The sequence below is a fragment of the Pteropus medius genome, unplaced genomic scaffold (genome assembly GCF_902729225.1).
Source record: "Pteropus medius unplaced genomic scaffold, Ma_sr-lr_union100, whole genome shotgun sequence".
Lineage (NCBI taxonomy): Eukaryota > Metazoa > Chordata > Mammalia > Chiroptera > Pteropodidae > Pteropus > Pteropus medius.
In genome coordinates this window covers 13,162,430-13,177,441 of record NW_024344370.1, presented here as the reverse complement: position 1 = coordinate 13,177,441, position 15,012 = coordinate 13,162,430, and the positions used below count along the sequence as shown (strand labels likewise).

Below are 15,012 nucleotides of genomic sequence, written 5' to 3'. Positions count from 1 at the left end.
AGGACCTGTTAAGATTTCTTACACCTCCTACTTTATGTAAACAAATAGAATTTCTCAATTATTACAGAAAAACATGCCTCACCACCACCATCAGGCATCCTTCTGGCATTTAAGGTTTATAATCAAAGCTCTGGAGCTTGCACATCTGACCTCACAGAGCAAGCAAGCCGTCCCAACATGGCCAGTTTTACAGATGTCTGAGACATCCTGTTGCACATGTTCAGTGTTCATCACCAAGTCCTTTAATGGGCTTCTCTTGGTTCTTATTTTGTAAAGACTTTAAAGCTGATCATTAGATGTTAGCAAGCACCTGCCCTGTGCAAGGCATTGCACTTAGCACTGCAAGACAACAGAGAGAAGGCTAAGAAAGAGTTTCTGCTTTCAACACATTTACAGTCTTCATTGGGAAGCCAGGGCACAAAAACAGACCAAATTTAACAATGATATAAGTGTTTCGAAGGACCACAAGACTGTAGTCCCAGAGATGTTACAAGGCAGCTTGTGATTACTAACTAGGTTTACTCAATATAATTAACTTTTTCTATGAAAAATAAATGTGTCCATTGTTTTTACATAACCTTAATATTCATCACCACCCAAAGATAGATATAGATTTTATTTCTGATGATGCATACCCCATGATTTATTTTGCAGCTAAAACATAGAAACAGAGATGCTTTTATTTTATTTACCAAAACTAACAGTTGGTGAATCTAGATTGGATATTTTTATGGCCCAGGAAAAGTTCTGAGCCACTGAGAGTACAGCGTTACATATCTTTAAAAGTTTCTGGAGTCAGATGAGATAATGTTCACATCTAAGACTTGACATTTAAGTCTTGACCCTTTGTGAGCTCTGTGACCTTGGGCAATTTACTTAATCTCTCTAATGTTCTGTTTACTCACTGGTAAAGCAGAGACGATAATATCTCTCATAGGGATTTTGAAGAGATAAATGATTTAATGCATATAATGCACCTAGTGTGATATGTGCAACTAGTAGACACCCCCTAACGATAGATTTAACATTGATGTAACTCTGTACATCTGAATTGCTTCTAATCAGGTCATTTTGAATCTTTACATGATCAGGAATTGTGACATATATTGAGGCTCAGGGTAAGTTATGCTAGGCTATATTTCGACTAGAGATCATGCTGTTTTAAGTGCCAGCCGTATAACAATAATAATTTAAGAAGATGTTATTGATTTGAATAAATTTTTAAAAATCTAGAATTTGTTTTTACCAGTTGGCAATTGGTAATTCATAATTGGCAAAAACATTTTCTATAATTATTTTTTACAAACGAGATTCATAATCTTTTCGAAGATGAAAACGATAATATAATTGATACTGCTAACACTTTGAGTAGGAACTATGGTTTGGTCACAGAAAAACTTAACTACATAATTATAGGGAGGTAACACACAAAAGCATTTAATGGTTTAAACTCCTGGTTGTCAGGGTCAAAGGCATTTACATTACATAACATAGACAATTTTGTATAAGGAAGTTGTGGGGATACTGTTATGGGGTGAATTATGTCCCCCTGCAAATTCATATGTCAAAGTTCTTACCCCCAGTCACTCATTTGGGAATAGGGTTTTTAAAAGCAGGTAATTAAGGTAAAATGAGTTCCTTAGGGTGGGCCCTAATTCAATATGACTGGTGTCTTTGAGAAGAAGAAATTAGGACAGAGACAGGTACAGAGAGAAGATGGTTTGAAAACAGATGGAGAAGAGACAGTTACCTACAAGCCTCAGAAGAAACCAACCTTGCCAATACCTTGATCTCAGACATTTGGCCTCCAGAATAGTGAGAAAATAATTTTATGTTGTTTTATCCTCCTAGTCTGTGGTACTTTGTTATGGCAGCCCAGCTAAACAAATAGAGATGCCAAGGTAGTCCTAAAGAGTTGGGAGCTTATAACTTGGGGCCAAGATCATTCCTTTAAGATCTGGCCACTATTTTTCTCAAAGGAAGAAAAATGAAAGGGAGCTTGGGAGCTCAGGAGCTTGGGACTCCCTGAACCAGTGATGTGCTTTTGGGCCACACCCCAAATGTGATAATAAATACAGCATCCTAAAAAAAGAATTCCAAGTGGATTTTAACTGAAGTCATTTTAGATGTGTGAAGAATCAGCTCAACTAGCCAGGGGAATGAGAATTTGCCATTAAAGTAAGGATCAAAACCCTTAGGATTCAAAATTTGACGTGTAAACAACAGTATAGGAATGTGATTAAGTTCTTAAAGTGATTAGCTAGGAAGATCTGACTTCTAACCTACACTCTAACATTACAAATCATGTAGTTTTAGTAAAGTTTCTTAATTTTTCCAAGCCTCTATTTTCTCATGTGTGGGAGTAGGGTACTTCATATGGTTACCATAAGGATGAAGTGAGTTGATAGTGAGTTATTGGGTAAATGTACAGCCAATATAAGCTGTTATTATTATTTATGTTCATATTAAAACACAAAGTTGTTTAAACAGCAACTTGCTGATGAGGGAAAAATACATATTTTTTCAGGAAGAACTCACATTCACTCGCAGTGGTTTACACAAAGGGTACCAAATGCTGCGGATGTATCGTGACATTCAATCCCAATTAGTGCTGCAGTGGCCGATGTGGAGACCCCTAGTGGTTTTGTCTTGATGAACTACTTTCCAGGGAAATATTCTCGTTGGGTAAAAAAGTCTGTTCACTAAGTGGGTAGGAATACTTCTTTGGGCCAGGGTGGGCTGTGGTTAATCACTGTGTTCTTTATTGATTCTTTTGAACTGTGGGTGGTTTTCTCTTCTAGCTATCTATATATGTATGTTAGAGGAAGTAGGATATGGTTAGTGACTTATTTTTAGATCTCATACAACTCTTAACTTTGCCTCTGTTATTATAATTCCAGACACAATAATTTCCTTAGTTACCATGGCCTCACCAGCTTCCTTGTACGTTTTGTGGTAAACCAGTTTATCATTGAGGCTGAGGAAAATGGAGCCTGCAAAGCTAAAGGCTGAGAAATATACATCTTTCACAAACCTTCAAGAGGAGCAGTGACTCAGACCTGGGTGAGCGCAGCGTTCATTACCCAGGGCCTCTTAAAATAGGGATGTTCTTTCCCTTGAAGCCATAGGGATTATGCTGTGGGCCTGGGAGTTCCTGAAATGAGTGCCTCCTGGACTTCCCCAGGTCAGAGCGTGGGCCCCTGCACCTTCCTGGAGGAGGGTGGGGCCTCTGAATCCCCATGGACACTCTTCCTGCCACCTGCCAGAGATGAGCTCCCCAGAAAGGAGAGGAGGACAGATCCTGGGGGAGGCGGAGAGACGAAAGCACCACGGAGATGGAGACACTTATGGCAACTCCAGGGGAATTGACTTGAGTAGGGGAAAACTTCCTTTCAGTAGCTCCAGGTGTGGTGCACAGTCACCCTTCACAAACCCATCAAATCCTTTCTGAGGTAGATCCTGCCTAGAATGTTCTGTTAACATTCTCCAGAATATTGTCTGAAGTGCCTAAAATAATTTTCCTTCTTGCTTTCTTCTTCCAGAGTAGAAGGCATTATAGAACTCCTTTAGTGGAAATGTTCATGAATATTATTTGTAGGGAGAAGAAACCTGGAAAGCAGTTATGCCAAAGGGGACCTGGGGTGATAGCGGACAGCTACCCAGCAGCCAGACTGCAATGAGAGAAGGTGGCATGAAAGGCCAGACCTATTTTGGGACATGAACCCTGAGTCATGGGGTAACAGAGAGCAGAGGTGACAGCTGGTCTCTGATCCTCAGTGAACAAGCATCTGGAATATCACTTCGATTTGGTAAAGCTCAGTTTGGGGCATAGAACCTTAGGAAGTTTGGAGAAGTTGGGCAAGGAGAAGTTCGGAGGTGAGGGAGACTTAGGGAATCTGATTGAGGGAAAGATTAAAGAAGCTAAATATGGGTAGTTAGTAGGTAGAAGGTAATAGTACTAACTCTTGACACCCTAGAAGGCAAGAATTGTTTATAATAGGAGGTGATATAATTAGAAGATAAGAAATGAGAATTGAAAGACTGAATAGCACAAGGAAATGCTCTGGCCAATTGTATTAGCTTACAAAACAGGACCACCATTTCCTAAGGAAATCCAGTATGTGTGTTATGTGTACCCCATTACTTGAAATATTTTAAAGTAGATTTTCAGTACAATGGTACTGTAAACTTCTCTGGATCAGAGACCGTTATAGCCCCAAGAACAGAGTCCTGTGAAAATATTTTATAATTTTATTGCTTGATCAAAGTGAATGATACTGGTAATCACCTGACCTCTAAACTTGGCAACAAGTGTCTGTGTGCAGCTTCTAGAATCCAGAGACTTAGCAAATTAACCCCAAAGTGCTCTTTAAAATGTAGGTTCCTTTCTAAAGGTTTTGATTTGATTCTTACAGTCCATTCTGTGATAAGAAAAGGAATTCTCCCAAGGCCGGGAAGTAGAGGGCTTATACCTCACGTGAAGGAAGCACGGTCCTTCCATGGTGGGTGCAAGGAGGCCCAGAGAGTGAAGTAGAAGGCAAGGGAGCACACTTTGGTAAAAACTCATCAATTACTTTGCTACACGAATCCTAGAAGATGCTGTGACATGTGCGGTGTCCGGTCCAGGACTGGGGATCTGCTTAAGTGTTTGGAAGTCTATGGAAGATGGTACTCTGTACAAGCAAGGATTTTGATTTGAACTGAAACAAGCTTTCTTTTTGTTAATTCCAATTTCAAAAATGAGAGTTTGCTGCTAGGTATAGAGGATAGCTGGGAGAAAGCCTCTGGACTTGGATCCGTGCAAGCCTCCTCAGACAGCAGGGGCCTATGCGGGGCCAGACATTTTTGCTGTCTATTTTTATTTATAAATAAGTCCTACCTCTCAGGTGCTGGAAAGCTAATCCAGGCTGACAGATTTCCTTACTTGACTGCCTTGGCTTTCAGTGGCCTGTGTCACTGCTATTAATAGTAAACTCTATATTCTTAAAGAGCTTGTCTGTCTGCTCTGCCAGTCCTGGGGCAGACCTTGGTAAGAAAGATCAAGTTGGGGTTAGGCTGGGGGAAGACAGAAGCAATTAAGTAGAGGGGACAGGGAGGCACCAAAAGAAGAAAAGCCAGGAATTTCTTGAGGGAAATTAACCTTAAGCTGACTTTGAAACTTTCTTTGATACATTCTTCTAGCAATTGGTTTTAAGGTCTACATAATACAAGAATTAAAGGGCTCAACAGGACCCATGGGTAGATGGAAAGTGATTCCAATTACCAGATTAGTTGGCTTCTATGAGAATGGGACTCAAGAGATGATCTTGTTGAGTGAGCTTTTCTGGCTCCCTTTTCTTAAGCAAATATAAACATAGTCCTTCTAAAACAGAGCAATATGTATCTTTTTTGCTGGCCTCTTTGGGTTTCAAAGTGCATTGCATATTTTGGGAGAAATTCCAGTTAATTTTGCTGCTTTTGTGTCTTGCTTATTTATCCTACTGTCTCCCTGGATCTCAAGCAAAGTCTGTGCAGTGCCCCTGAACACTTTAGAAGCAAATCTTTATTAATGGAACTCTGGGGAAATAGCATTTATGCTTAACTCCTAGTTAAACATAAAACCCCTTTTGCTTTAATCCTTACTGTTGAAATCCATTCTAAAATGTTTACATTTGCTTTTATGTCTGTGCACAGTACATGGACATGATCTAATCTCAACTCTGATGATTCAGCATCTTGCAGCCCCTCAGTTCTAACAGTGTTTTATGGTAGGGTTAGAGGGTATAGACGATTGGAGTGCATCTAAGCCTTGGCTGAAAAGTCTCCTTTATCTAATCGTGTTTGAGTCCTGGGGCAGACTGACATTCCTGGTTCAGCTCCAAATACTTGCAGACTTTAACCCCAAACATTGCCACTTCTCTAGCAGATTCAGAATGAATCCTTTGCTTCAAGTTATCTCCTCCTAGGAGAATTGCAAAGCTCTAATATTGAAGACTGGGGGAAGAGCTGTGTCTACAAACAAGACAAAACCGGCACAGGAACTGTTCCCCTGAGCGTGGCTGGATGCTTCTCCACTTTGAGGCCTGAGGCGGCCTGCTCCCCGAATTTCTCTTTTGACAGACTTGAGACCTGGATGGGCCCTTGAAGCACATGGAGGCTTCCAGCTTTTCCCCAACACAAACAGCTGAGAAAATGTAAATGTATTCACTTACGTGGGGTAGAGGAGTCACGCCACAGTCTGTCTTGGTGTTCCCTTTAAGTTCAAGGAAAAGTGCCAGGTTGGAAGGCATAAATAGCCCATCCAAAGACATTTTTAAAAATCTCCCCTCTCTCCCCCTTTTTATCCTAGTTGCCAGAGTAATGTCATTGTGGATCCCATGGGAAGGACAAGAAAATAGTAGTAGGTCAAGATTCTTATTTGCCTTGGCTTTTCTTGCTTGTTGTGACAAGGAGGAAAGAGCTCACTGCATGTAAACTTCTGCGCAATCTCTTTCGGCTACAGGACTTACCACATTTTTAGAGTAAATGGCCAAAGAAATTAGAGCTGGGTCAAGGACAAGAGGACTTAGCCAAGGGAGCCCTGTAGTTCCTTGCTTGTCATGAATGATGTATAGAATGAGGTAATGCAACCAAAATTAAGTGAGAGATGTACAGTCACTTTCCACACAGCTGGGAGTAAAGCTTTTTGATGACTATATGATTTTTAAAAATGTCCTGGAGCATCAGAAGGCCTGAGTTTTAGGCTCACATTACCTTGCAACCTTATGTCACAGGTATAGCTGGCCTTCAAGAGGGGATGCCAAAGGTATTTTGACACTGAGAGGTTAACGAAAGCCATTCCTCCAATTGTTCCTCCCTCCCCATTTGTGGTCTTAGCTTTCATCCTAGAGAATCAGCACACATGCACACTTGCTATTGGAAACTTGGGGGATGGGAAGGTGTGGTTAAGAGAGGTAAGACATGAAAATCTGAAATGGGGCAGTATGTCCAGAGGGAGCTAATTGATTAAAGCAGAGTTTACAAAAAGAGCAGCCTCTATGATTCAGTGAGAAACGACCTTTACCTGCCTTGAGCTTTCCTTCATTTACAGCTATATTTCTCATTTATCCTGGGTAACCCTTTCCGGGCTGATAGGCTCTCCTTTTGAAGAAGGGAGTCAGGGAGACCTGGGTTAATTCTGGACCCCATCTGCAAACCAAGAGAGAGTATCAGCCACAAAGTGGTTTTACGGCTTGATGTCCGTGGCTAACAGATATCAATTTTCTCCTTCCTTCTATTTTCACTCTTTTTTTTTTCTTTTCCTGTTGACTTTCCTCATTAATATGCTAGTAGATGTTCACCTTGCAGCTGATAAAGTTGCCGCTTCTAAAGTGGACTGTGGGTCTGCTCTTTTTGTGCTCTTTTTGGAAACTGCTTTAGCCAGTTAGTTTCCTTTGGAGAAAACATTCTCAGGATTACTGGAGAGAGAGAAGGGAAAAAAACAGTACTTAGGGCATCATTTTGGGTGCATATGATTATTGAGAAAGGAGTAAGTGAAAGGATATCAGCCATGGGTAAAAATGGACCAAGGTTCTTATAATCTGCTTGTTTTCTACAGTATTTTGAGCATTAGCAAGATACTCCTTGAAAGACAAGAAAAAAATGCCTTCTGTAGACCTGTGCCTGTTTGACATTTGATTATATTCTGCTTACATTATTTGGGAAACCCCCAAGCTGAGGAGTTTTTATAAAAAGAGCTAATGACTGAGATTCCTGGCAGAAGCAAACACAAAACTGGTATGGTGGGATGAACCCTTAAATCCGAGTCTCCCAGACTTTCACAGACTAATACCTGCTTAACGTGAGCTCATGACACATAGTTGCAAAATACACAGGAAAACAATCTACCATAAATGTGCATTAGTAGACATAAAAAAAAAAAACACACACACATTAGAAATTAGATAGTTTCCAGTAATTTAAGCTAGTAATATCATTGGGTAAAAGCTATGACAATAATGTTTTAAATGATTACAGATATATAATAGGGAATTTGAAATATAAAAAAATAACTTATTACAAAAATAATTTTTAAAAAGGAAGGGCAGATTTTAAAAGAATTTACTAGAACTTCTAGAAAGGAATATAATTGAAAGCAATTGAAATGAGAATTAGTGAATTGGAACATAGATCTAATAAAATTATCCAGAAACTAGCGCTGAGAGATAAAGTGATGGGAAATATATAAGACTGGTGAAAATGCATTTAGAATAGAATTAAAAGGTTTATATATATTACTCATCATTCCCAAGAAAAGAATAAAGAGAGTAGAGGAAAGGCAGTTCTTGAAGAGATAATGATTAAGAGTTTTCCAGAGTTAAAAGTAGATCTAAGACCTCATATTTGACAAGCACAACGAATTCCAAACAGATTAAGTAAAAAGAAATACAACTAGACTTACTGAAATGAAATCTCATAACTCAAAAGACAAACAGGAAATCTTAGAAATAATAAAAAAGAAACAGCATATTACTTATGAGAACTGACAATGGAGTTTTCAATAGCAAAAAGAAGAATAATATTTTCAATGTGCCAAGAAAATATTTTATTACACCTTCACTCTTGAATGATAATTTGGCTGAACATAGAATTTTTCATTAACTTATTAGACCCAGAAATTAGGAGTGAGATACAAAGAGAAATGATGAACACATAAATTGGTAAGCATGAGATAAATCTAAATTAGTAGTGACTCTATAAAATAACAGTGCCAGCAATGGTATGATTAAGAGGTGAAAAGACAAGGGAAAATCACAAGCCTACAAAAGTAATATGCAAGACAGGGAGGCACTGATTGGGCTTAAAGTGTTCTAAGTTCCTGTATTGTTACGGAGGAAGAGAGAGAAATTGATTAAACTTTTAAAGGTAAGTATGCGCATTAGAACTTTACAAGTAACCACTAAAAAAAAAAAAAAATTAATACGCAACTTCTAAACTAGGAGAGAATGGGCAAGGAATACAAATAGGAGATAAATATGCCTTTGGGTAAATAGAAAACAAAATAAGATGATGGTAATAAATTCAAATATGTCCATAATTCAATAAATGTAAATGGATTAAACTCTCCTGTTACAAGATCAAGATTATCGTATTGGATTGAAAATCAAAACAAAACAAAAACCAGAGACATATCTAAAAGCTTCAAAGTTAAAAGTAAAAGATGGCAACAGATACACCAGACAAATTTTAACTAAAGGAAAGCTTATGTAGCTAACTCGATATCATACAAAGTAATGTTTACTGTTAGAGGTAAAAATCCTTAAATAAGAATAAAAGAAACAGTATGCTAGGAAGATCCAAATTCTTTTCAAGGACTCAAGGACCATTTAAAAAACTAACCACAAATGATTATAAAGAATGTCTTAGTGAATATAGTAAATACCAAAAAAGCATGTACACACCAAGTTCTCTGACTACAATAGAATTAAATGAGAAAACAAGTAAACATTCTTTTTAAAAAACAATATTTTTGGAAATTAAAAATAACTTTCTAAATAAGTCATAGGTCAAATAGTGAATAACGATGGAAACAAATATTTATAATCAAACAATAATTAAAATATCATAGATAATGGTAGTGTGTAGGAACTAATAGCTACTTAGAGTATAATTGACAGCCTTATCTACTTTCACTAGAAGTGAAGAAAATCAGGACTTAATGAATTAGGAATATATTAAAAGAACAGAATAACTCAAAGAATTAAAAGGTAGGAAAACGTGAGGCTGAGAACATAATCTAATAAAATCAAAAGCTGAAAACTAGAAAGGTTCACCAGAATCTAAGAACTGACTTTCTTATGCTCCTTTATGCATTCTGTCCCTAGGAAGGTAGGATGATTTACCTAATTGGTAAATTTGAGAGGACTAAACTGAGCTTACTCAATTCAGCTCTTCTCTCCACCACCTTTTTTTTTTTTCCCTTTCTTTTTTCTCCAGAACAAACCTTTCTGGAGTCAGAATAAGTATTCCTCTGCCCTTCCATGCCATAGATCTGACCCAGGCAGCCCTTTTGGGGAATTTTGGTTAGTCTGTCCATCAGTCAGTCAGTTAGTCAAATTCTGGCTCCCATATTAAGCTACTATCGCCAACCTAGCCTTTATCAATATAAATATTCTATATTTGATTTACCTTCATTATACCTTTATTTGATTTTTCAGTTTGTTCATAATTTGGGCAGGAAAGAGAGAAAGCACAAATAAGTCCTTTTATAAATGGATAAGGAAACATTGATGATATATAGGAAATATTTAAAAATAAAAAAAAGTATACTATGACTAACCAAATATCAATAAATGTAAAAACTTTGAAGAAGTAGTCTATTTCTTAGAAAAATATAAATTTGCCAAAGTTGACTCAAGAAGAAACAGAAAATTATAATCATTTAACAAAATTCAATCTTTTGTAAAGTTCTACACATATAATGTGTATACACACACACACTTCAAACTCCAAATTTATAGGTGAATTCTATCAAACATACTTAAAAAGATGTTCCAGATGATAAAAAGATGTGAATGCACTCCAACTCATTTTATGAAATTTGTATAACTTTGATAGAAAAATCAGATAAACTTGATGCTAAAAGCAGAAAATGTCAATATGAAAAAGGAAGTCTACGGCCATGCCACCCTGAACATGCCCAATCTCGTCTGATCTCGGAAGCTAAGCAGGGTTGGGCCTGGTTAGTACTTGGATGGGAGGCCACCCAGGAATACCAGGTGCTGTAGGCATTTTTTAAAAAAAAAAAGAAAAGAAAAAGAAAAAGGAAATTTGCAGACCAATAATCACTAATAAACATAGGACCAAAAATCAAAATATTTGCAAATCAGAATCCAGCTGTATCTTTGAGTTTTATACATATGCATTTTTGTGCATGTGCACAAGAGTGTGTGTGTGTGAGAGAGAGTGAACCAAGTGGGGTTCAGGAGCTAACGTAAAGATGGCTTAACAATATAACCCTTTTTCATGTAATTAGCATATTAACTAATTCAAGAAGAAATATCATAATCATTGAAATTGAAGCAGAAAAAGCTCTTGAACAATTCAAAATAATTCAAAATAATTCTTAGTGAAATGGAAAAGAGGGGAATATTTGATAAAGAATATCTACCAAAATATTGGAGAGAAGGTTATACTATGGTATTCACTTCAAGGAGGAATAAGACAAAAATGCCTGTCATCTCAGCATCTATTTATGAATGTACTAGAGGTTCTAGTCAGTGATGTTAGATAAGAAAGAGAAATAAAAGATAAAAGGATTAGAAAAGAAGAAAAACGGTCTTGGTGTTTAGACATTTTATTTGTATATCCAAGAAAAGCTATCACATAATTCAGTAATAAAGTTGTTGGATAAAAGATTGTAGGTTGGGTTCCAGAGAAGCTGACTCCGAAGTGGAGATTAGCATGTAGAGAGCATATTAGGTTGTGGTCTTGATATCAACACTTGTGGAAGCAAGGCTGTGCTAGGGGAGAGGCTGAGCCGGGATGCAGTCCTCGAAGAGGCCTGGACAACCCTGTGGAAAGATCTGACACTGGCAAGTCCCTTTGGAATTGTCCCAAATTTGGGTGAGGAGGCCAAAGTTGGCCATTTACTGGGTGCGAGATGGCCTAGGAAGGGGCGTGGCTTTGGGCTTGGCAGCTCTTTTCTGCCAAGACACTTCTTTATGAGGGCTGGTAGATGAGATCTAACTGATGGTATTATTTCCTGCATCTGAGGGGGTAAGTTCTTAGTTCTGAAGGGGGATCTGGGAGGCACTGGGATCTATTTGTTCATCTAGCTCTGGGAGCCATTCCTTTAGGATTCCAGTGGGAATCCTTTCTGGAGGAGACTTATAAGAGGAAGATGAGTGGGATGGACTGTAGCTCCCGTTGTAGCTGATCTTAGGGCCATAAATGATACTTGTTAATTTTCACTTTATTATGTATTCTAACCCCCACTCCCTAGCCCTGCCGTAGCCAGCTCCTCTGATAGTCTCAGTGACTGACCTGGTGGGTGACCCAGATCTTTCTTGCTGAGAGGTATGATATCCTGGTCACTGGTGCCCTTCTTAGGCCAGGGTTGCTACAACTGTCCAACTACCATCAAAATTGGGCAAGATAGTATCAAGAGGCACCCAGGTGCGTCACTTAAATGCCAAATGTGTTCTTCCTCGCCTGTGTTGTGTAACAGCAGCTTACCTTCTCCTGATAGTCAGTGTTAATACCCCGGCTGCTCTGAACCTGCTACTCATTACGATAATTACATCTCCTTGGCTTCCAACAGTTAAGTGCATCCATCTGGCCTCTCTTATTTTAGGGTCTTCATATCCCCATTACTCTTGGTGAGCACAGTTCTGTGATAGGCTCTGCTTCTGTAACCCCTGGCCTGCAGAGGGGACCCACCACTGAACTTAGGGAGGTCGGTGTCCCTCTCACCAGCACATTCTTTATTGCTTTGGGTGCTCCTAGGGGGCATTGTCATCCTGTGGATTTTGCAGTCTTACACGGTATCTTACACGGTAAGTCCACTTTCCCATGCCTGCTCACCTGAGTCTTTGAATTATTCTACATTTTGCTTTGGCAATTCTGGCATTTGTACCTTCACTTATTGTGGGCTGGGGTCAAACTTTTTTTTATAAAGGGCCAGAGAGTAAGTATTTTAGGCTTTGTGGGCCACAAACAGCCTTGTTTGCATATCTTTTTTGTTTATTTTTATAGTGCTTTAAAAATGGGGAGAAAAAAAAAACACTCAGCTTGCAGGCTGTACAAAAATGAGGCACAGGCTGGATGTGGCCAGCAGACTGTAGTTTGCAAATCCCTGGGCGTTCTCTTTTTACTCTTCTGAGAGCCGTCCTAACAAGGTGCTTTCACAGTCTCTCAAGGTCCTTAACAGGACCCACATTGAATCCCATGTTCTGCCACAGTACCCTAAGTTAATAACCCCTCACTTCTTTAACTTTATATTCTGCCTCCTGTGAACCAGCATCCTCAGAATCCAGCCCAGTACACATGCTCCTGGCTCCTGCTGGGACATACTCTCTAGGTCCTGCAGCCACTTTTGTCACATTCTCTTTCCTTCTCTGTCAGGCTCAGGACATGCCAACTGGGTTAACCTTAGTTATTGTTCTGGTTGTCAGGAGGGGAGGTGGAGGTGGACCTCGAGGGGGAATGCGTGTTGCCTTGTAGGAGAGAGGCTTCTTCAATATCTGCAAATGAGAGGGAAAGAACTTAGGCCTTAGCAGGGAGAGGTGGGCCATTTCTGCAAGCTCAGAGGGTTCCAGGGAATGTGGAGATTAGTTTCAGGTGCGTCAACCCAGGTGTCTCTATTCCTGTGAGAGAGGGTTCATTCTTTCCTAGCCAGGGCTCTGAATTCACGTAGCTGGCTTGTATGAACCGAGAGCTTCATCTTCACTGGAGCCTTCTGCTCCTCTTAGGTTAGGTCTTGGGCCTCGTCTGTAGCTTTCCTTCTTCACTTCCCTCAGACTGCAAAATGTGAGAGCCACTAGATATGATACTATGAAGACTCTTTGGCTTTCACACAGATTTTTAATTGATAATTCATTTCTATTAGTCTTTCAATATATTTTTCAAAGGATTAATACATCTTAGCTGTACTCACCCAGTTTCACTGTTCCTATAGTTATTTGCCCTGTAGTTTTCAAAAGCCTGATCAATCTCTCGTGCACTTTCACCAAAATGCCCTTGAGCACGCAGGGAGGTTTTAACAGCTTCACCCCGACCTTGTGCCAGTGATGGGTCCTCATTGCCACTCAGGCACAGGATGACCCAACTCCAAAATTCCCTTTTAGCATCTGCTTTCATAGACTATTTCAGGTTGGGTTCTCCAGGAAGCCAGCTCTGAGATAGATATTAACATGTAGGAAGCATGCTCTTGAGGTCAATATCTTTAGACAGGACAGGAAAGAAGCAGGACTGAACAGAGGAGAAGATGGGCTGGGATGGCCCTTCAGAGTTGTCCCAAATTGGCATGAGGAGGATGAGTCTTTATTTCCTGTCAATCAGCCTTTGCATGTAGGATTCTCCAGGAAAGGCATGTGATCTTAGGTAAGGCACTTCCTAAAGAGGACCGCAAACTGGGGGCTGTTTGCCAGTAGCATATCCCCTGCTGGGCAAATAAGCCCTTCAGCCTAAATGGAGATCAGAGTGGTACATGGCAGCATTCGCTACAAAGATCCCTATCCATTGGCCACAAAGGTGGAAAATCCTCAGTTAGAAAGCATAATTTAAGTAACCATCCCTTTTAAAAAAGTAACAAAAAATTCTAAAGTGTCTGGGAATAAATCTAAGAAATGTTCAAGCTGTCTTGAGAAAAAAATTTAAAACTATTGAGATGTTAAGTAGACTTAAATAAATAGATATGTCTATGGATGGCAAAATTCAATATTGTAAAATATTAATGCTCTGTAAATTAATATAAAATTCAAAACCTCAATAGTTTCTTTAATCTTTATCCTAAAATTTATACGGAAAAACAAATGTCCAAGAATAGCTAAAACAAGTTTAAAAGCAGAACAAGGCAGGAGGACTTACCCTACTGGATATCAAGATTTATTAAGAACTAAAATAATCAAAATAGAAAGATAGCGCCAAAGGAATACATAAATAGGCTAGTGCAATCTAAGAGAGGTTTGACCCTTGTTTGAATAACACTTAATGTATGATAGCAGTAGCATTGTAAATTATTGGGAAAACAATAGTTTTTGAAAAATACATAGTGCAGAGTCAATTGATTATTTCTATGGAAAAAGAAAATTATATCCCTGTCTCATTCTATGTATACAAGTTTGATTCTAAGTAGATCGGATATGTATAAATTATAAAACTTTTAAAACTTTTACAAAAAATATACAGAAATATCTTTATAACTTTGAGGTAGGGAAAGATTTCTTTCTTCTTTTTTTTTTTGATTTGTAAGAATTTATTTTATATCAAGTCCTGACATTAGTAATGTCACTTAAAAAAAATTACATTGGAGTGATATTGGTTAACAAAATT

General features: G+C 38.7%; 1 non-coding gene across 1 annotated transcript; it reads left to right on the top strand.

Moving 5' to 3' along the window:
* The first annotated feature begins 10,629 nt into the window (after positions 1–10,629).
* LOC120608322 (5S ribosomal RNA) lies at positions 10,630–10,748 on the top strand. Its single transcript, XR_005654375.1, has one exon. It is a non-coding gene; the product is annotated as a 5S ribosomal RNA (ribosomal RNA).
* The last annotated feature ends 4,264 nt before the right edge of the window (positions 10,749–15,012 follow it).